Below are 26882 nucleotides of genomic sequence, written 5' to 3' on the forward strand. Positions count from 1 at the left end.
GCAACCTGGCATGATCATGACATTTAATCTCTATAAATAGACTTGGGAAAGCAACACTACAGAATTTTCATGGTTTCCGAGTTTGAGAAAACAGAATGGAAAGTAATCTCCTTTTTATCCGTCATGCTCTTTTACACTGATTGCTTTACCCACTGTCTGATAGTAAAGTTTTCAGAAAAAAAAAAAATATATATATATATATATATATATATTGTTTTCAAGTGCAGCCTCTTTTGGTTGCAATTCTTCTCTCTTTTGAAGGAGATGTGATTCATCCTCTTGTCTGGTATGTCCTTGTTGTTGAACTCAGCCATGAGGGACATAAAGTTGAGAAAGAAAGGTTTACTTTGGCACCTGGATCAGAGATATCGGTCTACAGTTGTTTCATTGCATTGCATTTAGGCTGTGCATAACCCAGAATCCATGGTTCAGGGCATCTGGCAAATAAAACCTGCCCTTATCATGGTAGCCAGGAAGCAAAGGGGGGCGAGGGAAGGGGCTGAGGACAAAATATATGCTTTAAAGATAAGCACCTTCTATTTCCTCCAGCAAGGCCCCCCTCAAAAAGTTTCTACCACTCCCCAGTTACATTTAGGAGTATGCAAAGGAGCCATCACAATTCAGTCTTCTCCAAGGGTCCCACGTATGAACACTACAGCACAGGAAGCCAAGCCTTCAACATGTAACCATCGGACAGACATTAAGGCTTAATACTACGGTGGCTGATAAGACTGCCAGATTGACAGAATCTAGAATCACACGTGACACAAACCTCTTCGCGTGAGTGGGATTATCTAGATGAAGGTAGTGAAGGTGGAAAGGCTTACCGTTGACCACAGACAGTGCTATTTCACAGGCTGGCAACCTGGTCTAGATAAAAAAGGGAAAGCAAGCTGAGAACCAGCGCCAAGGCTTCATGACTGTGGACTCAGTGTGAGCAGCCGCCTCTCCTTGCTGCCATTTCTCCACAGTGAGAGACCGCACCTTCGACTGTGAGCCCAAATAAACCCTTCTGATCCGAAGCTGCTCCTGCCGGGCATTTTGTCTCAGCAACATGAATATTAGTTAATTTACAAACCGTAACAGCAGTTGTCAATGTTTTTGCATCAGTTGTCTATATTGCTTGTATTCAAATAACCTTTATTTTGCTTTATAATTATCTCAAGTTATACTAGTCCTGATGCTGGCAGATCAGAACATATTGACCATACTATGTGCATGTGTAAGAAAACAAAACATAATGTATGCTCACTGAACATTAATTCATTAAAGCAGAGGGGACTACTAAACAAACCAATCAGCAAAATTTTAATACTCGTTAATAACTGCATGTAAACTGCTTATGAGTATTATTGATTCTTGTACGGTATTTAGTATATATATATAATATAGTATGTGTTATAATACCTGCAAAAACCCAGTAGTTTATAGTTATAAGCGAATACTTTTACTATGTAAAACTCATTCACATGCACATAAAATAGAATAGCGAATTTCAACCCAAATTACAACTATAAATAATCCCTAATGTAGTGATTTCATATTTTTTCCTTTAAAATGTTTTGTAAAGCAAGTCTATGAGAGTAAAACATTTCAGTTTGTGAAAACTCTGCTTTAAATGGGGTGGTGAGTTAAAACTGGATTGGAACATTATGCATCAATGTGGGCTATGTACAGGATACCTAGTGCACCTACCTAGCCGCTCAGATTAGCCTCCCTTTCATCTTTAAGAGCTATCTTCTCCTGATCCAGCCATTACTCTTTAGTTGTGCCAACTACAGCTAAAACCGACGTTATCAAGCTGAACTGGGATTTGTGTCAGAATGTCGTGGGTAGCACCAGTAAATATTCCTAGGTGTCCCTAGAATTCCTCTGTAACAGAGTCGTTTTGGTGGGGACTGGGTGTAATCAGGGACCATCTTTGCCCCCTGCAGGTCTGTCTGGCTATAGCCAGTTATCACTATAGTTGCTAACTCTTCTAGGAAAAAAACAAAACAAAACAAAACAAACAAAAAAAAAAAACACCCAAAAAATCCAAGACTGAAAATCTTGATTGTTTTTTAGCACTAGCTGTCTATTTTCAAATTCTGAAAAATACATTTTTTTAAATTAAACTTTGTGTGGGCCAAACAAAATGCATCACTGGCTGGATCTGGTCCAGGGGATGCTGGTTGAGAACCTGAGATATCACCCACCCAAGGCTTCACAGTTATTCAAAGCAGAAAAGGGAGGGTGTGAGAAGTAATTGGGCTATTGTGAAGCGGAGTTTCTTAATATATTTGGAAAGGCCTCCACTTCAAACACTGCATATGAATAATACATGATAGTGACATGTATATTATTGTACTTTAAATATAAATGTACTGCTACACTAAAATAACTTCTAAATCCTCCTCTTGTTCTTAGTTGCAGAACAAATTTGCATGACCCAATTACCAACATTCTGGTGTGCAGTTAGCAAAAAAACATGCTTTGACTAAAGACTGCGCGTGCAAAAAAAGAATGTGTGTGCCATTCAGTGAAGAATGTGACATGACACGGTTTCCAGTCACTATACTGAACAAGGAATTCTGAGTTCCGCCAACGACAAGCATTAGCCATCCTCCCATTTGATTGGAAGTATAGATGTTTGCCTCTTTGTAGGTTTTGCACTGTTTAAAGAAAAGCGGTAGGAAAATGTGTCATTTTGGGATGTGTTAGTTTTTCTTCAGTGTCAGCATGTTAGGTTATGTTGAGTAGCAGGCACAGGATGTCCAGAGCAATCCTACAGGAGTCTAATTTAGAGATGGATGAGGTGGAGTCCACAGCCCAGATCTAAATGGTAGATCCTTCTCCATTACTGCAGGCACATACATAAATATAAATTGCAACATTGTCGAATCTGCTCATTTGGCAATGTATGAATCAGCACCATACCATTGCAGTACTTAATAGCGTTCTCTCCTTCTAGCTCTCCTTTCTAGGTTCCTTTAAATTCACTTTCCCTAACAAATGACTACCACCCAGGCATCATCACTGAATTTACTAGCACTTCAATGGCTGAATTTATTTCCACATAAATACACAAAATGTGTTTGGTGCATACACAATAGAAAAAGACCTTTAATTTCCATAAAGCTAAGGGATTGTTGAGTAAGGGGTCAAAAGCTGTATAGCATTCATAACAATGGGTCATTTCATTCCTCCATAGTTTCAGCAAATATTCACCTAGCTCTTACTATGTGTCTTTCCACAGTATAAGGGTAGATGATGCAATGGCAAAAGAAAATATTATTTTTCATGCTGCATGGTTGCAAACGTGCACGATCACATCATGCTAATATAAACACACAGGGCAAGCTATAGAATATTGGCATTTTGAACCTTGTGTAAGAAAATTACTTCCTTAAACATGATTCTGTACTTGTTGCATATTAATTCTCCATTTACATCTGACCGTCTTGTCAGTAAAATGTTTTTCCTTTCTGCTGGTTGTTTGTATAAGGATACAATGGAGAAGTAAAGTCTTAACAGTAGAGCAAGAAAGTTCCTATAATATCATTCATCAGGTGTGATCTCATTTGCTTATCATTTTTCCATTTAAAAAGGAGACAAACCTTTCCAAGTTGTATTAAAGCGCTCGCCACATTTCTTGGATTTTACTAATCAGAATTGAAACACACAGCTCCTGACTTAGCCTGGATTCTTAAACAAGATGCCAGTGATGGCTGACCTCAAACACCGAGTGCAACCTGAATTTAGCTACTGCTGGTTAATTCTGCTCTTCCTCCACTCTGCTCCTTTGGGGTTTCTGTCTTCTGTCTTTCCTAGTCATTAAGAACTCAGTAGCCAACTTTATCCTAGACCCTTTATGATTCTCTGCTGCACAAAGAGGAGTCAGATATACTTGGGTTACTTTTATGTTCCTGTACTTTGTAATTGTTCTGCTTTGTTTAGCATTGCTTAGCATGCTTTTATTGATTTTCATGTCAAGTTGAAGTTATCTTCACATGCAAGGTCAGTTAAGTTTATATTTTATGATCTTTCAGCCTGTCAGTACTCTGTAAAAAATGATATAGTCACTGAACGAATCTTAACAAACTAAAAACAATTTCAAATAAAATAAGTCAACGATCTCTAAGAAAATTTGATGTGACTTAGAAATAAAAATTAAGACAGCATACAATGGTTAATTAGGCAAAATGAAACTAAAGAAATTGTCATAAGAAATAGAGATACTATTAAAGTTGACTATTAAATTATAATATTACATTTATTTGAGAGCCTTTGCACATATGCAGGCAGAAAGACGATTACACAGAGATTGCATGTTTTTAGAGATGGTTCGTTAATTCATCGTTATTACTGTAACCATTCTCAAGATCTGATTCTTCACCAAAGAGATTACTTTTCAGACACTCAATGCATAGTTTCTATTTCAGGAACATTTATAAGCATCATCCTGGTGTTCTTATACCCTATATTTAAAAATTGTCAAAATAATCAGTATGTAGTCATTTCTGTAGAGAGAGCCAACCTAATCAAATGGACCACACACTCACTTGAAAACATCATCAAAAAAAGTGATTTCTTTAAAATATCCCAAACCAACAATTCAGTGTGAACACTGTTTTTCTGTTGAGTATAACTACACAGTGACACTTGTGAAATGAATCCTGACCTCTGCTTTATATTGAGGTTAATGAGTTTCAGTGAAGTTGATTGGAAACAAATACCTGTCTTCTATGGACTCTCAATCTCAGCACTTAGGAGATTCCGTGGTTTCTCCTGGGCTGTTGAGAGCTGTCTTGTGGATTGGATGTTATCTGACAGTTTTGCTGACCTCCGCAACATCTGAAATACAATAAACAAATATGTCTTGGGACATTGACAAATGTGTCCTACAAAATAAAACTTCCTTCATTGAGTACCACTATTTTAGGGTCAGTTCTCTTTCTGGGGCAGAGTTGCTAAGTGAACCAGTACTGGGTAAATCATACAACATCACTCTATGACCCCCACATTAATAATAAGGTCCTTAATCACTGATGGGTATTAATGGGAAGGATGTGACTAAGATCTAGCAGTGATTCAAGAAGTGCACTTTAGAAAGAAGAGGCAAGAGGTCGGAGGTATGGCTCCACTGGAAAAGTAGTTGCCATGTGATATTGGGACCCATATCTGGATTCTCAGCATTCACATGAAAGGGAAGATTTGGCAGCGCATGCACATCTGTGACATCAGCTCTGAGAAGCAGCACACAGGGGGACCTTGGAGGTTTGCTGGCCATCCAGCTTTCCAACGTGGTGAGCTCCAGGTTCAGTAGGAAGAAGAGCTTCTCTCAAAAATTAAGGCAATTTGTAATGGATAAAAACAATCAGCGTTGACCTATGGTTTCAACATGTGAAGGCACACAGATCTGAGGATTCTTGTGCATACATGGGGACAAACACAAACATATTTGCATATAATACAGGGAAGAATATGTTCTAGTGCTGATACATATAGAGACATAAGTACAGATTAATCAGTGATTAAGTTCTTGCTGACATAAATTTTCAAGCCAAAAGTTACTCTAGCACACGAGCCATTGTATACAATGGCTGTGCAACGGATACAGTACTCTCTCATCTAAGTACTAACCAAAGCTCACTGCACTTAACTGCTGAGATCATTAGGAGATCAGGAATGCTCATCAGTATGTCAATGGACTACTTGTCTCAAATATCACCACTGGGATAGGGGACAACAGCCTCAGTAGCACGGTGTCCTGTTGTACACATAAAATGACTTAGAAACCTAGCTACTTCTCACCCCCCCAGAAGCAGCTCCAGTGCTCACGTATCTGTCACTCTGCTTTCTACACACATGGCAGTTCTCACAGAGAATCCCTGAAGCATCATCACTCAGTCACATGAGAGAAATGAACACTTTGAAATTCTGTGTTCTGCTGCAGTGATATGGCCCGGCACAAGAAGCCTGACAATCTGTGTTCATTTCCAGAGTCTACACAAAGCTGAAGGAGAGGACTGACACACCCAGAGCTGTCCCAATAATAATAACATATGTAATACATTTTTAAAAAGAAATCCCGACTCCTGAGAAAGGAGTTGAGTTCTAACTTATTTTTGATTTATACAAGCTTTTACCTCTTTCAATTCCAGCCTGGGAGAGACATCTCAGTGATTAAAAGTCCTAGTCATATAAGTGTGAGTCTGGATGCTCAGAACTCAATTAGAAGCCAAACACAGCACCATAAGAATCTGCAATCTATCACTTCTCCTGTGACATGGGAGGAGGACGGAGACAGGGTTATCCCTTGAAGTTTGTAGGCTAGCTTGCCTGGAGTATGCAAAGGACAAATGCCAAGGAGACCTAGTTTCAAGCCAGGTGAAAGGTAAGCACTGACAGCCAGTGTTGTCCTTGGACTTTTATATACATTCCATGGCAGAAGCACACTCATATCCACACACATGACTGCCCACACAAATGCAGACATACAAACATGTGCATCCAAGCATATCTTACACATATATACAACAGATAAAATTCTTGAAATTGTTTTCCTACTACAATAAGAAAAATACTAATAAGATAACTCTCTTGAAAACCATCAGGAGATTTACTCTTCTTTTATTCTTAAACTGTACCCTCTAGAAAATTACCATTGAGTTTATTTTGTGTTAGCCACCTACTGCTAGGCATGGAGCCTATAATTAAATATAGTTAATACACCTGGTGAGACTCTGTTGAAAAACCCTAATTTTTCCTTTGCAAGTGGTGTCAATTGGAGATGGCTTCTTGATTAGGACTGGAAGCTCACGTTCACTCCCTCTTCTTTGTGAAGGGGCGCTATCTGGCTGGAACACACAGAGGCCATGTGTGTTTCTGGGTATTCATAGGTGCATCCTGCTGTTGTGTCGGGGAGATACTTTCCTTGCTGCCAGCCCTCCTTTGTCTCTTACACCCCTTCCACCTCCTCTTCTACTTGGCTCCCTGAGCCCTGGTGGGATGGGTTTGATGAAGACATTTCTTTTAAGTTGTTTCTTTTCTAAACAAAGAAGGAAACAGTTTGGAGTTGGGTAGTAAATAAGATTTGGGAGAAGTTGGAGAAGGAGGAACCATGTTCAGAACATATTATATGACTGTTTTTTCAATTTAAAAAAAAACTTCCCTTCTTCCTCCTTGCATCCTGCTTGCTTCTGTGGGTTTTGACATGGCTACTTTTGTGTCAAACTTACTGACCATGGTCACAATTATAAGAACTTTTCTTAACCTCTCTGCTCTAGTCTCAGTTTGCATTTCTCTGGACTATTGATTTGCCCTATGTCTAAGTTCGAATACAGTTAGATTTCCAGATAAATTATGTATGATCTAAGCACAGACTAGCTAAGTTGCATAATTCTAAAAATAGTGTTTCTTCATTATCCTTTATAGAGCCTTCAGATAACATCCATTGTGCAGTGCAGACATGTTTGTACCTCTTTGTGTTATGTTGATGGATGTCCTTGGTGGGCTTTGCACTACAAAGGTAGCTGACCCAGAGAGCTGCACAGTTGATTTAGACCAAACTATAGTAGGGACTGGATACATAGTTCTCAGAGAAGTCAGAGGTTCTCTCCTCCATAAAGAGCTTCAGACGTACATGTGGACAGAAGGACGATTTCAAAGCCATAAAACATAAACTATAGCTTAGGTGAGAAGAATCATATCATGAGCATTCATTTCACAGTTTTTAGTGTCTTATAACGTGGTTAGGAAAAAAAAAAATGAATGCTAGAGAAGGAACGCCTGAAACAAAACCTTGTTTAAACACCTCTGTCCTGACAACCTGAAAAAGTGATCCACTGAATTTCTGAATTGATCAATGCAGGAAGTAGAAGTAAAACTGCTTAAGTAAAACTTTACAGAATTTCGAGATAATTTCTCATTTCAAAATTGTTATGTGTAGCTTCTCACACAACTTTGCAGAGAATATGATATGGGTGTGTTTGTATCTGTGCATTCAACATCATGTATAAATTTAGTCTGAATGATACCTAATGAACTTGAGATTCTTCATGAGAATAAAGTGTGTTTGAGTGAAATTGTCTGTGTCCAAGGCAATATGACTTCTTTTAAGTTTATAAAATCAATTTATGACATAGAGGGTAGATAGTACTGGAAATATTGTAAACTCTTGCTTAAGTTCTCAGGAACCATTTTTCTCTTTTCCATATTAACTCTAATGGTAATATTCATATTTACTCTTGACTTTTTAAGAGTGTTTTAATAGGAAACATTTGTAAATTTTTCATTTTTTGAATTGAGTTAAAAACTGTCATAAAGATAACAGACTAAAGCATGTTACATGACTTTGTATGTGTATGTGTTTTTGGTGTCCATGTATGTGTGTGTACCCATTTGTGGTGGTACAAGGTAACGTAGGGTATCCTCCTGATCACTTTGTACGAAATTTATGGAAGCATGGTGTCTGTAGTTGTTGGTTTTGATTGTGGATTTGACACAGTGTTGAGTCACTTAAGTGGTAGTTTCAATTGTCCTGGAGGCACACATGTGATGGGTTAAGATGTGGGAAGACATACAGTGAATGTGGGCAGCACAGTTCAAGGTTGGCTTGAAGAAGATGGAGGGGAGGAACGTGAGCCTGGGATAGCATGGGTTCTCTTTCTGCTTTCAGCTATTTTAAGTTTCTGCCACCAGACTTTGTGATCTCCACCATGACAGGAGAGAACCTAAAATTATGAGGCAAATAAAATGATTCCTCCTTAAATTGCTTTATTGTAGTAAGAAGAAAACAAAGCAAGACAGTTTGTTAATTAGACGCAAAGTTTACTAACATGGCTAGTGTAACTCATGAGACCACTCCAGCTATTTCCAGTCGGTGCCTCCCCAAGTGCAGTGCCCGCCATGCCTGCCTGACATTTATGTGGGTTCTGGAAATTCAAGGTCCTCACAATTCCTACTTGCGTGGAGGGTGTAGCAAGGAGACCTTTTTACCAGGCCTATATTAGTATGTTTTCTATTTCTTTTTAAAAAGCAAGTTACAACTTGAATTTCAGAAACTTGAAACTTTAAATTAAAATTGTTTTATAATATATCACATTTGAATTTTCAAATATTAACTTTGAAAATCATTTAAATGTGCATAGTATTACTAGCTTATTGTGCTCAAATGCAGTCAAATCATCAAAATAATTTGCAAAAAAAAATAAAGATTGGCCCAGATTTATAAAGGCTGATGAGCCATTCCACTCATGGCAATGGCAGCTTTCTCATTTGTATGGTTTTAATATTCACAAGAATAAACCACCTGTGATTCATTTCACATGTGATCAGCGAAAGGACAAAACAGTTTTTACGGAGTTATCCTAACAGAATATACCTCTGAAACAACTACTGGAAGACCAGACCAGAGTGAGTGGCTGTGTTTCCTCTCTCTAAGCACACATCAGCAGAAGGCATCTGAACAGGATAGTGCTCTCCAAAACTGGAGAGATGATGCTTTCTTTTATTTTTTTAATAAAAAATAATCAATACTAAATTGATTTAAAATAACCTGTATTATGAAGTCATAGTATAATTACACTTTAAGAAGCTGTGATGGACAACAATGAGATTGCATTTCCTTGGAAGAAAGTGGTGACCTTGGCAATTTAATACAAAGTCCTTGTCCACAGACAGACATAAGGTAAGGCACTCAGTCTTTTCTTCCTAAGATTTCCCAGGTCATGGCCTTTGAAGGGATATTACTAAAAGGGATTTTGCTGGGCCAGAAAGTACAAATGAAAGATGGTTGATGAAATGTGTGGCGAGGAGAATGCTCGATGCTGTAGAGCTAAAATGAACTATGTTTTGTCTCCAGGGCGGCCATGACTTAATGTAATGCAGCCACGAACATCATAAATCAAGAGTCCTCAGAGAACAGTGAGGGAGACAGTGGTTAAAGAGAAACTGCCCCATGCCTAGAAGAGGTTATGAGTACTTATACCTGCTTGTGCACACATGCCTTGTCTTACATGCTTGCACATACATGCATACGTATGCATACTATATATACACATTGCATGTCAAAGATTTTAATTTTCCCTTCATAAATGCACCGTAGTTCTTTGGAATATTTTGGATACGCAGGTATTATGAGATTAAAAGTCTATCATTTTAACTTCAGCTAGCACAACTTGAATTTTTTTTTTCTGTTTTAGAAATACTTAAACCTTCGCTTTGCTTTGTCTGTTCTCAGAGATGACTAGGTAGAGGCTGTTTATGTTTCTTTCTTTTAAGAAAGTCTTGACAGCTGCTCCCTGGGGAGGAGATCTTGCTTTTTAAATTTTTATTAGGCTACAGTATCTGAAATTTGGAGAGCAGACATTAGCCTTTGAGGTGCAGTATTTGATGGCATGAATCTTTTAAGCTGTAGTACTGGGAGAGAAGGTTTTAGAGATTTTCTACAGACCATTTGTCAGGGGATGGTGAAGCATTTGTGAACAATACATAGTTAAAATGTGCTCGTGAACTTTTCATTAGATGATATGGGGAAAATCATACTGGCATGGTTTTTTTTCTGGAAGATTCAATGACATGTCAACTCACACAGCTACTAAGGGCACAATGGATTTTTTTTTCTGCTTAGCACTCATTTTCATACAAAAGAATTGTCTCCCTAACTAGAGTTGCCTTATATTATATAAGTTGTATGCAGCATAAATTGCCATGAAAATAGGAAAGAGCATGGAAAGTGAATAGAGGAGTGTTGACATGAATAAAGAAATAAGGATGGTGAAGTTTGTGTTCCCTTTTTAAATGTAAAGAAAGTCTGCAATGTTTTCTGAGATCAAAGCAGGCCTTAGAGAAATCCCTCTACAAGCCCCTTCCCCGGGAAACTATGCTTCGCCTCACCTAAGAAGTATCTTTATCTTAATTTGTAACTTAGTTACAGCCTTTTAAAAGCAGCACCTTTCTGTAGTAACAGAGATTGGGAGGAGACTAAACTTGAGGCATGCCTTTGATATTTTAAGTATTACAATATACAGAGTGTGAAAAGAAAAACCCCAGCCTTAACTAACTGGCCATGAAAAGTGGTGGTACAAAGCTCGTAGGAGCTATCAGATATGGTTGCTGGAAACTGAATTCAGGTCCCTTGAAAGAACAGCAAGTATTCTTTACTCCTGAACTGTCTTTCTAGCCTCTAACTTAATTATACAACAGATCTTACTGAAAGAACATATAGAGATTTATATCTCATAAATTCAGTTTTATTTAAGATATATGTATTTCTGACATAAATAAAAATGTCTGTATTCTCTGTGTCTATATGCATCTGACATCTCTGTCTGTCTCTGTCTCTCTGTCTCTCTGTCTCTCTCTGTCTTTCTTTCTCTCTCTCTGTCTCTCTCTCTCTCTTTGTGTCTCTCTCTTTCTCTCTCTCCTATTGACATGGTTTCACGTAGCATGTAGCTTCAAACTAGCTAAGTGGTAAAATCTGACCTTGAAGTCCTGGTTCTTCTGCCTCCATACACTAAGTTCTGGAATTGGCAGCATGTGCTACCATTTCAAGCTAAGAATTCTGAACATTTATTCCATATTAAATCAACATAATTATTTCCCAAGCTCTTGGTGAATGGTTCACCTGAGGATATATGATATGTGGCAGAGAACATGGGTATTTTACTGAAAAGCTGATTTGACCAAAATGCTGTACATAAGACTTTAGAAAAATTTATATCCAGAGATGTTTCTTAACAACATGTTTATCCAATCAAGAAAAAAGATACAAATGACAGTGTGATTAAACCTTTAAAGCATTTTTCCTTTCACAGTATGCATAATACATTCATTAAGGAAAAAGACTATATATCATGATAATATGTTTTATTCTTCAGCTTAATATATTTCAATTTATATCTCTTAACATAATATTTTTAATTGGTATTAATTCTATCTTCTCTATTATAAATAGAAATATTTGAATTTTCATGTTTAAACATGCTTGAAACTTTCTCACAGGCAGTTGCTGTTGTTGTAACCTTTTTCTCACCCCATAAAAGCTAAAATGAGATGAAATAACTAATACCCGTGCTCATTAGATATATGTATATTTGTTGCTAGAGAGGTTCCAGCAGTATAGTTACAAATATCTTAATTCTGAATACTTCTAGAAACTTTTATTTGAATTCTGAATCCTCCTAACTGCCTGTAAATACCTAGCCCTGATGATAACTTCCCCCTAACGCTTCCCAAGCATAAGGAAGAAGCAAGTTAACTGATACAGAATGGGAACAGGGAAGCTGAACCAGGTGTCTTGGTGAGGGTTTTGTTAATGTGGCACAAGCTAGAGTCATTTGAGAGAGGAAACCTCAAGTGGAAAATGCTGCTTTTAGACTGACTTCTGTGAGTTCCTGTGGGACATTCTCTTAATTAAAATTGTGTTGGTAGAGCCCAGTCTACTAAGTATGGTGCCATCCCTGGGATGGTGGTCCTGGATAGTAGAGGAAAGCAAGCTGAGCAAGTTAGGAGGAGCAAGCCAGTAAGCAGCACTCCTCGGTGCCCTCTGCTTTGGTTTAGACTTTCAGTTCCCTGCTTTGAGTTCCTGTTCTGATTTTCTGCAGTAATGGGCTGTTGCCTCCAAGTATAAGGTGAAATAAATACTTCCCTCCCCAAGTGGTTAAATCTTGTTTTTATCATAGCAATAGAACCCTAACTAACATGAGATTCTAGAAGAAACATCAAGCAAGATCTACAAGACAGTTTCTTGGATCCCCTCCTTCATTTTTTTTTCCCCTCTGAGAGCATCTCCTTGCTGCATCACAGTTCTTCACTGGTCTTTGTAGTAATAATCAAATATAATACCTACAAAAGCTGCTCTTTGCTTTGGTGTAGAAGGCACATTGTTCATCCCAATAGTCCCATGCCCTCTCTGGCTTCTGCTGGGTTCCCTGTGGGGAGGGTAATCTTTACAGACAAAGTGTGATGGCCAAGTGGCATCAGGACGGACAGAGGCTCAAGCTTATCTTTGCTGTGTGCTTGCTTTGTAAGTGTGCTTTCTCTCCACAAATAATCTTTTCTGCTTTTATTTTTGAGATATGAACCCACAAAATTTCACAGATGACGTTCTCCTATGTTGAGTAAGAAAGTACCCATTTAAATGTTAAAACATTACCTAAAATAATACAGTTTAGAGTAGACTTTGTTTTGAAATATTTTATATTACATGTTTGTGTCTCTGTGTTCCTGCTTTCTGTATTTTCTTTTGTTTCTCTGTCTCTATCTCCGACTCTGTCTCTGTCTCTTTCTGTCTCTCTCTGTCTCTGCCAATTTGTGTGTGTGTGTGTATGTGTGTGTGTGTGTGTGTGTGTGTGTGTGTGTATTTATTTTATAGGGCAAAGATCTGTAGGTATAGATAAGGCAGACAGATCAAGATATACATACTGAAGCAGTTACCTCACAAAACCATACAGTCACAGAGTTCAGCACTGTCCAGACTTTCTATGTTAGTAGAGGCCACCTCATATCTATTGGAGGGAATCTCATTTATTTTTAGTTTCTTGTCTAAAATTATATGTCTGAAGTCTTCAGAGAGCATGTGAAGAGATATAAAAATTTTCTCTCTGCAAAATAAAGACAAGATTTTCCCTGAATAACAACTGGGTCAAGTCAGAAACAGCCCATCTGCTCTTCATCTTCCTGCTGGATAGCACAGCACCTACTGTAAAATCTCCTCACTTGCTCCCTGGAGAATGCACACTGCCGTCTAAGTGAAAGAACTTGTTCTTTGTCCATACTTGTCTGAGTTCAGGGCACTCCGAAAGCCAGGCAGGAGACAGATATTCATGAAAGTCTTCACTTTACTATGATCTATTTACCTAGGTGCCTGCTATTAAATTTTGATCTGTTTTAAACTGCCATTTGTCAGTCAATTGCAAACAGTTCTCTAAAATGGTCAAATACCAGAAAACTGAAATTTGCAGTCAGTTTTCAATTGCTGGGATCATTTTAGACATTCAGCGCTAGAGCTTGATATATGGGTCAGTGGGTAACAGCACTACCCCAATAAGCCTGGTGACCCAGAGTCTACATCCAAAAGCCAAATGCAGTAAAATGCATCTGTGGTCCCAGCATTCCTTCCGCAGGTTGGGAAGGGCAGGGCCAGCAACAGAAACAGCAAGAGATACTCTGCTTATGAGGTAGAAAGAGCGGATGCCCTGAAGACTCTTCCTTGACTTCCATGTGTACTCAGTGGGAAACACACACACACACACACACACACACACACACACACCAGCTCTACGTATAATATCAAGATGTTGACTGTGCAGTCACTGAATGCAACAACTTCATTTCTGATTAATAAAAATCAAGGAATAAATAGCTATGTGAAAAGTACATATTTGGGAGACAGAAAAGAAAATAAAAAGGGATTTTTTAAATCTTTTGTTAAGGGGATGAGGAGGGAAAGAAAGATCTGTGAAGAGGAACCTAGGTAGAAAAAAATATGCAGAGAGGCAGCAAGAGGGGAGCCCCAGGCTATGGGGCTGATGTGTTCCTCAAGTTCAGCAGAGGCTCTGATCTCACAGCTCATTTGTACAGGAGTCATCAAAGTGTGTCATCCCCTCCCCCAAAGCAATGCGGTGAAATTCCAATGAGGTTTCCAGCTATGATCCAATAACCACTGCTCTCTAACTGCTCTTATACTGCTAACCTTTGGTGGTATTTAACAAGCACCTTGACAGCCCCCAGGGAAACTGGTTACACTCTCTTAGATTACAGCCACAGGGGCACTGTTCCTTGAGTTCTTGTCGTCCTCAATGTGAAATCAATTTCGACTGGGGTTTTTCTATTTCACCTACATTCAGCATGCTTGTTGAGTTTTAGCGTGGATAATTTTCTCCTTGCCTGGCACAAAACCCCAAAATTCACTTTTTTTTTTTTTTGCCTGCTGTTCTCAAACAGAACTCTTTACTTGTCTCTCGTAACTTGTAGTTTCAGACACTTTCACACTTACAAAGAAGTTATAAATTATGCAGAGAACTTTGCGATTTTTCTAATGGTAATATATCACATTAGTAGTCTGCCTTTTCCCACTCAGCAGTATGTGAAGAAGTTGTCCACCTTCCAGTCTAGAAGATCCCTGTCTCTGAAGTACATCAGGACTCCTCTTTCTCAAATTCTACCCAAACCAACCAACCAAATCGCAGTAACGACAAACCATGTGTTTATTTGACATAAGTGACCACTCTGTTGTTGTGACATCATTTTCTATGTCAAAGCCAAGCCTGACTGGACTGTTTCTCATGTAAAAACCAGAGCTTGAAGGTGACTGTGGGCCTTTGTACCACAGGCTTTCCACAGAGATTTCTGGCCCAGCCTGGTTCAAGAGTTCCAGAGAAGGGAAGCGAGTGCAGGCAGGAAGGGGAAGTCACTTCCACAGCTTCTGCTGCTGCAGTTGGCTCCACCTCCATCTCTGCCATGCCTTCCGGGTTACTGGGCTAACTCCAAGCCTCCCTGGACTGAGTCATGTCCAGCTGGGTTAATAAGAGGCCGTCTACCCAGTGTGGCGTGTGGTGGAGCTTCAGGTGCATTTTCTGGAGAGCAAACCTCTTCACAAGTGTTATGGCTCTTAGGTTTCTTATATACAGTTTTGGGGTGGGTAAGGGTTTGCAACAGGTACTTCTCATTGGTTTGGTCTGAGAGTTTTGGTCAAACCTTATTTACATGTGGGAAGGCTTTGTGCTACTCCTACGTGACTGATGACCACGTATCTCTGGGGGAGGGAGGACTGTGGGAGGCTGAAGCTGCAAGGGGTGGGTGTGGCCCAGGAGGCATGGCCAAGAACCTTCTGTCCTATGCAGGTGGAAATCACCACCCACCAGGTCACCAGACCTTTGCTTGACCTGGGACCAGGCCGTCTGTGCATAGCCCACCGCCCCAAGGGCCACTTTTCTCATTTGGTCAATTTCTTTGCTCCAGATTCTCCTGGATTGCTGCTGTCTCATTCTTCGTATTCCTCTTTATTTTACTGAGAAATATTCTGGGGTTATGTGGTCTCCCAGAAATCTGTGGGCGAGCATTCTGCCTCCTTACTCAATATTCACCTCCATCTCCTTCCTCAAGACCAATAGAACAGACAGTAGCAGCATCAAAGTTGACGTGACTTTGCTTAATTTAGTCCTCTAGATGTCCCATTCCAGAACAACTTAGCATTCAAATTTGGTCCAGACCTTCTGACTTGAACATCTATTACAAAAGGGGGTTGTGAGGGTTAAGTGTGCTAGGAAATATACAGCACCTTTAAGATCAGCACCCAGCAGCAGATGAATGGAAGAGGTATTGTTAATTCACACAAAACAGTTCTCCTTGATGATCATCTTTCCTTCCTGTTATTTTCCACCAGTCGTCATGGTAACATCATAATCTTAAAAGTGACCATCATCTCTACATGGTCCTGGCTACCTGACTCATAAGCAGACATCTGAATTTTCCTTTTGTACTTATACTTGAGTGTATGTACATGTGCACATGTATGGGCATTGTCTATATGTGCATGTGCTAATGCACATGAAGGGTGGAGGGTCATGTTGGGCATCTTCCTCATAATTTCCTGTGTTATTTTGTGAGACAAGTGCTCTTGCTGATCTCACAGGTCACCAGTTAGGCTACCCGAGCTGGCCAGCCAGCCTCAATGATGCCTCTCTAGTGCTGCGACTCCAGGCACATGCTACTGTATCTGGAATTATTTTAGTTTGGTTCTGGACATCAGATTTGTCTCTTCATGCCAGTGCAGCAGACGGTTTGAAAATGGAGGCATCTCACTGCGCCTTGAGTTTGTTTCCATCGGACCTGTTCGTGGCGTTGCTGCCACCACCCTGAGATCCAGCTGCCTCACCTCACTTCTGTACTTAGCTTCAGCCAGCTGCTGTGGTTTCTTCCATTGTTTAATTCCCTAAGCAGAGCACAATGGAGCTCACTCTCTCCTGACAGCAACTGACACAACAGCATCCTACCTAGCTCAACATCTGCACATGAAGTAGTTCTCCGCATTAATATATATGCCCTTTCTTCTACTGAGCCTGTCCATCAAATGAGAATATTCACACAAATATTTTGTAGTATATAAGGTGTTGCATGAGGTATGTTTTGGGTTGTATTTCACTCACTTTTAATCAGTCTTTAGGAGAAAATTCTCATCAGCGTTCTCTAGAGTGTTATTATCAAATCGATGTGACAGCATTTAAGATTGATGTCTTTTAGACCAAAAAAAATGCAGTATCAGTTTTTGGAATATTTTACTGCCACAAACACACATGTTTTATGAAGAAAATATGAGCAAATTTTAAACAACTTCACATTTTGTATTTTTTTTGTTTGTTTTATGGACTTCTTTACATGAGTATAGTGAATTTTGGTAATTTTCTCTCTTATCCTGGTTCTCATCTCTCATCACCCATCCTCTCCCACTGAAACCCTTCTTCCTATGCCTTTTCTGTCTCCTTGTGTCTGTATCTGTTTATCTCTGTCTTTTTCTCTCTCTGTCTGTCACTTTGTGTGTGTGTCTTTCTGTGTGTGTTTGTGTATGTATGTGTCCATGTGTGTGCACGTGAATGCCCAATGAAGTGTACCACTACATTGAATTATGTTTGATTGCATGAGCATGGGCAAGCAATTACATACCTGAGCAGAGGCAAGTTGCCTGTAGCTACATTACTAAATAAAATCACACCTGTCTCCAGCAACCATTGTTTTCCCTCTTTTCTATTCTGTTAAATAAAGCACTATGATATTAGGTCCAAATCTGCAACAGATAACAGTGTAGTTAATATTTAGCTTAATAAGTGTAGAAAGATGTCTTCAGAAACAATTTATTTCAAAGCCAGACTCAAAGGGAGTGATTCCACCCAAATTGCAGAATTTCCCAAAGGAAGAGTGTTTTATGAAGACTGTATAGGCCTAAGTAGTGTCTCTACAAAGTTTCTGCAGGGAACCAAGGGAACACTCTAGCGTGAAGTATCGGCTATGTGGTCAATGAATGTGTGGCTTTATATGTGCTGCTACAAAAAGGTGACTCACCCTAAACCATGAATTTTATCTTTATGTGCCCCAGAATTCTGTCTGCTTCCACAAAAACAGGAATCCTAGAGTCCAAAGAGCTTCATTGCCTTCTCCAAATCTCTTAAACCAGGAATCTTTTCCATTTATTTCAGAAAATACTAACAGTTGGCCCTTTCATATGGGCATGTGTAAGTAAAGGTAAATGTAATTTTGGAAAATTTAGATTCTAAACCAAGCAATAGCTTGACCCCACCGAATAATGTCCCTTTATGCTCCATCCCTGTGTTTCTGAGCAGTGTAGGTAGGATAATAGCCATTCCTCACCCACAAATAAAAATGCAAATATTCAAGCTCCTCTTATGATTATTTTCTTCTTCACTAGGCCAAAATGAATCCTTTATTCCTTATAAATCTTACACCAGAGTACAATATCATTTGTTTGTTTGTTTATTATATTATTTTTTTACTTATTCACTTTATATCCCTCCCACTGTCCGCACACCCTGCCCAGGTCAGCTCCTATCACAGTACTTTCCCCCCACCCCCTCCCCTTCTTCTCTGAGAGGGTGGAGGCCCCCTGGATATCCTCCAACCCTAGCATTTCAAGTCTCTTTGATGCTAGGTGCTTCCTCTCTCACTGAAGCCCGACAACACATCTCAGCTATAAGAATATATTCCACATACAGGTAACAGTTTTGGGGGTAACCCCCACTTTAGTTGTTTGGGATCCACAAGAACACCAAGCAGCACATCTGCTATATATGTGCAGGGAGGCATAGGTTCAGCCTGTGTGTATTCTTTGGTTGGGGATTCAGTCTCTGAGGGCCACAGGTATCCAGGTTAATTGATTTTGTTGATCTTCCTATGGAGTTCCTACCCATGTCAGGGGCCCCTAGTCATTTCTTCTATTCTTTCATAAGAGTCCCCAAGCCCCAACACTGTTTGTTGATTGGTGTTCGCATTTATCTGACTCAGCTAGTAGATGGAGCCTCTCAGAGAACAGCCATGCTATACTCCTGTCTGTATGGCCCAGTCTTAACAGGTCTGATGAAGGTTGGGGGTGAGGGACGTCTGTCCCACTCGGATAGCAGGCTGCTCAGGCAGTATCATTTCTAAATCTGTCAAAGTGGTATATCCAAAAGTAAACAGGTAGGTATCCAGTGAGTTTAGCAGTATAAATTCTCACCAGTCAGACACTACTAGAATTGGTTTCATCCAAACAACAGTTGTTTCATAGTTTTTCATTCATTAAGAAAATGATCAATAAAGCCATTATCCTTTGTTCTGCTTTCGAATACCAACTGCTGTAGTCTAAGTCATGTCCAATTCTGTATTGTATGATTAAATTTAATCAAGGTTTTTATATTCCCTCTTCTAAATTCAACATTGGCATTTTCTGAAGAGGTTATTGGATTGCTGTCAAATAGAAAGTATCTGTAGACTCTGAGCATGAGTGCATACTGGAAAATCAGACATTTCTAAATATTTTAATGACACATCCACCTTTGTGACTATGTGAGCCTTCCATGAGTTAACCTCTTGTGAACCTATGATAACTATTGATCCAATGAAGAGTCATCTGGTTAAATGAAATGAAGACAAAGGAAATGAAAATGCTACATTTTATTCAGCTGACTGCCAATTGCATTGCTCTACAATTGTTTTCTGTCTGACCCAGGGCTGGGTGTGCGTATTATCACATTTCATTGACATTCAACCTCAAGGTAAAGATGGATGCACATCTGCTGTCACCAGGCTAGATTTAAAGTGCAGGGCAGAGGCTTACTTTACGCACCATTTGTTAGCAATGCATTCACAGGTTCCATGTGTCTTCACTATAAGTAAGGGAAGGTTGACAGTAAACTGTAGGGATTCTTAGTAAGTCCTTACTTACTTAATGTAGCATCTGCATTAAGATTGTTACCAACTACAAGGGTACCATGTATACTCAGCTAGGATATTTACCAGAAAAAACTGGGAGGATCAACCTTATGAAGGTTAGGATGTTACACAGTCTCTAACCACGTGTCTCAGAGGTACAACCTCGGTGTGTGACCAGCTTGAACCCTGCTGTGACTAACTAAGGAAATAAAACTATTCTTATAAACACTTCATCAACCATAGATGGACATTTCTAAACCTGGTCTCTCTCCGCAACTTCAGATCGCATCTGTAAGACATAAAATGTATTTATCAATGATTCAGAACTTAGACTGCACGATTCCCTTTCTGTGATACCTTTACTTTTTGGCCAATGAGTTCATTACCATTTTTACACTCTACACTGCTTGATCAGATCTCTAAGAGATAATCCAGAGATTATCTGCAATTATTCCTGCAATATTCAATTCACACACAGTGTTTTGTTTTATGTCTCTGGGATGGTGCCTTCCAGGTCATGGAAGTGCAGGGATGATTCACTGCTGAGATCCATCACAGGTCGCCCTGACTCCAGAGTGGATTTGTGTACTACAACACTAGTCCATAGACTGACAGGAGAGAAAGTGCTCCTAACAGGCCTTGGCCATAAATTGTTTTAGTCCAAGTGAGAAGGAAGAATGATTTGAGAATGAATAGGTGGGAAGGAAACTCCATAGACCTTTTGATTCTTTCTTGAATTACATACACATGAGGGCAGGGCACCTGGATGTTCTTGCTCATAGAAATTCTTTCTTTGAAAAAGTATCATTCACACTTATGGGTATCACAGGTCCTCCATCCCTATCATTGACAAAGGTGATCCAGGGCAATTTAAGTGTAGGAAAATGTTCACATTGTAGTATATGGTTTTTTTTTTTTTTGTCTATAATGTGGACATTTGCTTTCCTAGCACAAGTGCTTAATTAACCACCTGCAATGTATCCTGTTTGGGTAGCAGAATCATCACTGAACTAAAATATAAACATTTTCAAATTCGTCTAAGTAATACATGACATGAAACTTTGCAACTCTATCAAGAGAAACTAGACAAGAGTCTTTTCAGCTACACTTTAATCTGATGTCCAGTCGAATTTTAGTACATTTGATGAAAGTATATGTAAGATAAAAATAATGACTGAACCTTTAAGTCCAGTTCTCATTTCTTTAAACATTCTTAAAAATGTACAGGAGTATCACGTTTCAGAGAGTGATGAGTCAGTCAGGTGGTTTTCAAGCTCTCACCTGTCTACATCACTGAAACTAACAGTTTAATTGAATTGTATGTAAAGCATAGGCTTAGATAGATTGAAATAGGTGTTTTAATTTGCTGAATTCCATCTGGTTTATGTTCAAATTAAATGGTATAATAATAAAGTGAGTTTTAGGAGAGAGCCTGTTACTTCTCTTGTCCCAGTTTTGCATCCTATGCATCAATTTCCCATGACAGGCTCTGCTTGTTAAAATAAATAGTGGCACATTTTATGGCACTGGCAAGAGAAAGACTGTCTTGAACATGAGCCTACTAATTTGCTTGACATTGTCTAATAACTAATTGTGTGCCTTAAATGTCCTCATGGCTGAAAATTTCAATGTTAAAACCTTTAATTCCCTTCTGACACTACTAATAACCTTGGGTAAAATGAGTTCACAATCATTTGTTTCCAAGCTCTCAAAATGCCAGCACTATAAATCATACCAAATTTGGGATCCAAATGTGCAATATCCCATCACACCCAAAAAGGACCATTTCTATTTCCTCAAATGACTTCTCCAATAGCCTTGAACCCTCTCCTCAGTCCAGTCTCTGATCTCAGTTAGAATTCCAGGAGAGCAAGAATATCCTGGACTTGTCAGTTTTATCAGCCCAGGCCATGCAATGACTTTATTACTGTTTTCCAAAATATATGTTGATATATAATCTTTATTTATTTACCTGTGAAATTACGGGTTCTGATATAATCCTTAATATAGACTTTAAATTAGAGCTCTGAGACTTTGAATAATACAGGTTTTGTCCATTGAAAAAATTCCATGGAATTTTCTACTGACATTTTATCCACTGTGTAATTTGGAGGCATGGATATAGCACTAAAACTTACCCATAAATTTCTATTTCTAGAATCTCATGATACTTATTAACCCTTAAAGCTGACATGTGGTAGAGGAATTGGGAAGTTTTAAAGAATTTCAGTAGCAAATTATTAAAATAAAATTCTTTTGTGAAAGCTATAGGACATTTTCCCAAACAACAAACAACAACAACAACAATCAGACTCAGAGCAAAATCAAAGACTTCCATAAGAGAACACTATGGTTTGAGCTCTCCATGATTATACACAGGGAGTTAATGGGAAAAGCATGTGCTTAGGGGAGAGAATGCTAGACATGGGGTTTAATCTATTTTTTTTTGCCCCACACATAGGAGGAAAATAATCACAGGATGATATCAATAGAAATAATGAATCCAGTAATCATGACAGGGTTGATTTAAAAGCATTGTGATGTCTTTAGATAGAACTTCATCTGAGTGGTCAGCTCCTGTCACACTAGGATTATGCCACTTGGGAAAGAGGAATTTTGTACTTAATATTCATGTATTATTTCATTTTCAAACTATGTGTTTGGTTAGTAGAATCAAATATTTTTAATATGGTGCTTTTCTAAACTATTTGGAAGACAAGTTAAGATATTAGACTCTATAATTATATCATTTTTTAGCCCAAATTCTCATGGGATGGAACTTTATTAAATTCAGTCATACAAATTGTAGGAAAAAAAAGTGTTCATATAAAAATCTCCCTAATCCTGTGGCTTATACCAACATTTGGGATTTTTAAATAAATATCCTCAGTGTTTAAACTTTATGTTACTAATGATTTCTCAGTACTGCTACTAATGATTCACTCTATTTTTACATAGGTATAATAAAATAACTTGGCAGTGACATTAAAACCACTCCTCTAGGATGTGTAGGGACGACAGCATTTGTGTTTGTAGAGAGCAGTGTTCATGCAGGTGGGATCATCCCTTCTCCATGGCATTTGTTTCCTTCTGGGAAGGGGTGACCACAGATGCTCCCTCTGTCCTCTTCTTCCAGAAAGTTTACAAATGTACTGTGTGTTCCAGTGAAGAACCCTGAAGGATCAGTAGCAACTGTTGGATAGCGACTGTTATCCACAAAGCAGTCCAGTCAAATCGTTCACGTTGGACCTAAAAAAACTAAGAGCACACATTTTCAAGTGTGTGCATGCAGCCGTAGAGACACTAATGTTCAAGCATTTTAGGCATGGTCACTATACATCACTTATGAACAGAAAAAAAAAAGATACTAGGAATGTGAATGCTTTGCTCTAAAAGGAAGGACAGACCATAAGTCTGCCTGAGCTCTAATGTGAGTAGGGCTTGCATGGAACACAACAATGTGTTTGGTCAGGCTCAAAGTAGGCATTTCATACTATGGTAAGTTAAACATTGATGATGCATTAATCTATTGTAAAATGTAGTTATCGTTTATAAGATGGAAATATACTGATACATGTAAATTACATTTCTGTTTATTTTCTGTATTCAAAACTTGGCAAATACTTCAGAAATTTTAGACATGTATGCAGTCTCCTTCAGCAGATCATTTTCTTTCTTTTTATTTTATTGTTATCTGACCAATATGTTATTAGATAAAACATCTCTATTAAACATACTGCCACTACTTTCTGCCTGGGCTTGCCATATAAATGTTTAAGGGTATGGTTTTCTGCTTGTACATTCTTTTTGTTTTTTTGTTTTGTTTTGTTTTGTTTTGTTTTAACATTTCAAATGTTGTCCCCCTTCCTAATTCCCATTCCACAAGCCCCCACTCCATCCTCTTATCCTTTGCCTCTAAGAGGGTGCTCTCCCACCCACTCTCTCCTCACCCCTCTAGCACCTCCCTTCTCTCAGGCCTTCATAGGACCAAGCACATCCTTTTCCACTGAGGACAGACAGGGCAGTCCTCTGCTACATGTGTAGGGGGGCCACAGACGAGCCATTTATGGTCCTTGGTTGGTGGCTCAGTCCCTGGGAGCTCTAAAGGAGCTAGTCAGCTGGTACTGTTCTTCTCCCTATGGGGTTGAAATCCCCTTCAGCTCCTTTAGTCCTTCCCTAAACTCTCCCATAGGGGGTCCTCATGCTCAGCCTAATGGTTGGCTATATATATCTGTATCATTCTCAGTCAGGTGCTGGCAGAGGGCAGCCATGCTAGGCTCCTGTTTGCAAGCACAACACTGCATCAACAGTTTGGTGCCTGCACAAGGAATGGATCCCAAGATGGGGCAGTCTCTAGATGGTCTTCCCTTTAGTCTCTGCTCCATTCCTTGTCCCTGCATTTCCTTTAGACAGGAGCAATTCTGCGTCAAACAATTTTGAGATGAGATCATTTCCTATTTAAATAATCATTGACAGCAGGAAGGAAGAAGTTAGTTTGGTTGGAAAGTTCTTGAAATGTGAACTCACATGAGTCACTAGAGTTCAGACCTCTGGCTCCCACAATCAAAACAAGACAAGACAAAACAAATGAACAAATGACAAACAGAAGAGGCCATACACAATTAAAAGAGACACACACACAGGAGGACCCTAGAATTCAGTGGACATATAGTCTAGGTATTCCTGATATCCACTTTCAATAAAATACTGTTATAAAAATATAACATGCTTAGCAACAAAAGAAAACACCCCATTCAAACTCTGGTCTGAACACTTGAATGGAGGGGCACATGGATATGTGTGTGCTCATGTGTGCACACACACACACACAAATAAACCATAATATAATGCTGAAAGGTTTGAAATAAGTTTCCAGTTCCATCTAGGGCAAATATTTTTCCCTGTGCTTTATTTTCCCAATTTTTTATATTTCAAATATACTTTTCCAATCTAGGAGATCTACTTCAGAAAGTAAGAAATTAGAGTGTACAATTTTTATATTTATTGAAGAGCATTAGTATTCTTATAAGAGTAGTGATTGCTCTGATCTGTAATGATTTCTGCTTAAGGTCTTTGTGCATAAGTTTCATTACTGTTCATGTTTAAATATATATCATTTCACGAATATGAATAGATAATTATAAGTCAATATCTTTGTCATGGAAAAATCTTAATATGCAATATTAAGAATCTATATATAATTGATTCTATTCTGTTTTATAGTGAGAGGATAATAATTTGATGCCAAACTAAAATCTGCTTCTTGGTAAATAGGTATCAATACACAGAAAATTGTAAGATTTTATATTCAATGAAAATTTTTGGGCAATGGTGGTACACACCTTTAATCCCAGCACTTGGGAGGCAAAGGTAGGTGGATTTCTGAGTTTGAGGCTAGCCTGGTCTACAGAGTGAGTTCCAGGACAGCCAGAACTACACAGAGAAGCCCTGTCTTGAAAAACAAAAACAAACAAACGAACAAAACATTTAAAAAAAATTTAAAAAAAGAAAATTTCACTTACCAAAATATGACCATTTCCTTTTAGTCTTTATTTTAGAATTTCCTTTAAAAATGGAATTGTCTTGACACTGACAGAAATCTGAACTGTGAGCAGAGCTATAATTAATAACCATATCATTTGTTCTTGAAGAAGAATTAGTTTTTAGCCAGGATGTGAGGACAACCTTGATTATAGTTCTATAGAGATGTATTCAGCTCATGGTGGGATGTTAGGATGAGGATATGGTGCCCAATTCCATAGGCAAGCCATGAGTGATGTTCTTGACTTGTTTGATGGATTTAGGCAAGGTGGGATTTTTAGTGTGGGGGAAGTATTTCTTTATTGTTGTTATTTGTTGGGGAGGCAAGACTTAACTATGTTGCTCTGGCTGGTCTGGAACCACTTTATAGACTAGGCTGGCCTAGAACTCACAAAGCTCTGCCTGCCTCTGTGTTGTAAGTGTTGGGCTAAGTGCACATGTGGACTGTATGCATGCCTGGTACTAGTGGAAGCCAGAAAGGAGCATTGGATCTTCTGAAACCCATGTTACAGCAGATGTGAGCTGCCATGTGGGTGCTAGATTCAAGCTGCAGTCATTGTAAGAACAGAGCTGCAGTCATTGTAAGAACAGAGCAGCAAGCTCTCCCAATATATGAGACATCTCAGGTCCCTAACTGTTTGGTGGTTTAATGTTTTCTACCCTTCTCTCATTTTCTTCCTCCCCCTCCCCCTCCTCTTCCCCTGTGCCTCCCTTCCCCTCTGTCTCTGTCTCCCTCTCCTGTGTGTGTGTGTGTGTGTGTGTGTGTGTGTGTGTGTGTGTGTGTGTGTACATGTATGTACCCCTGTGCACATAAGTACAATGGCAATAGAGGCTAGAAGAAGGTATACGATCCTCCTGGAATTGAAGTTGTGAAGTGTCTGGCATGGATAGCAATACCAAGAATTCAACTTAGGTTCTTTGCAAGGGCAGTATGTGCCCTTTGTAGGATAAACAATGCATTTTACCAAGAATTCGACTTAGGTTCTTTCAAGGGCAGTATATGCCTTTTATAAAATAAACAATGCCTTTTTTTGTATTATCTGTTTAAAATGCTATCTCTGTACCTGTAGCAATGAGTGGAAGGACAGAGGCCACCCCCTAGGTATTTCAGAAAAAAACCTGTTTTTCTCCTGATTTACTCAGATACCTGACCCCAGACCGTATGCTTTCTTTTTCCTTTGCATTATAAATATAATGTTCTCTCTTCTCCACACAGTGTGTTAGTCAGCCTAGGTGTTATTCAATAGAGCCATTCCAACATCTACTGTGATTGATTTATTTAGAAATACCTCCAGTCCAAATGAGAATGAAAATAAATGGAACAGATGAAATGTCCTGCTGCAAGAGAGCTACAAATTGAGGTTAAGAGTAATTGCTTTGGCATAATTGTTATTTGTAATCTTAGAACAAATGCAAATCCCCCATTAGGAGCAGTA

Source organism: Mus musculus, chromosome Y (genome assembly GCF_000001635.26).
Source record: "Mus musculus strain C57BL/6J chromosome Y, GRCm38.p6 C57BL/6J".
Classification (NCBI taxonomy): Eukaryota; Metazoa; Chordata; class Mammalia; order Rodentia; family Muridae; genus Mus; species Mus musculus.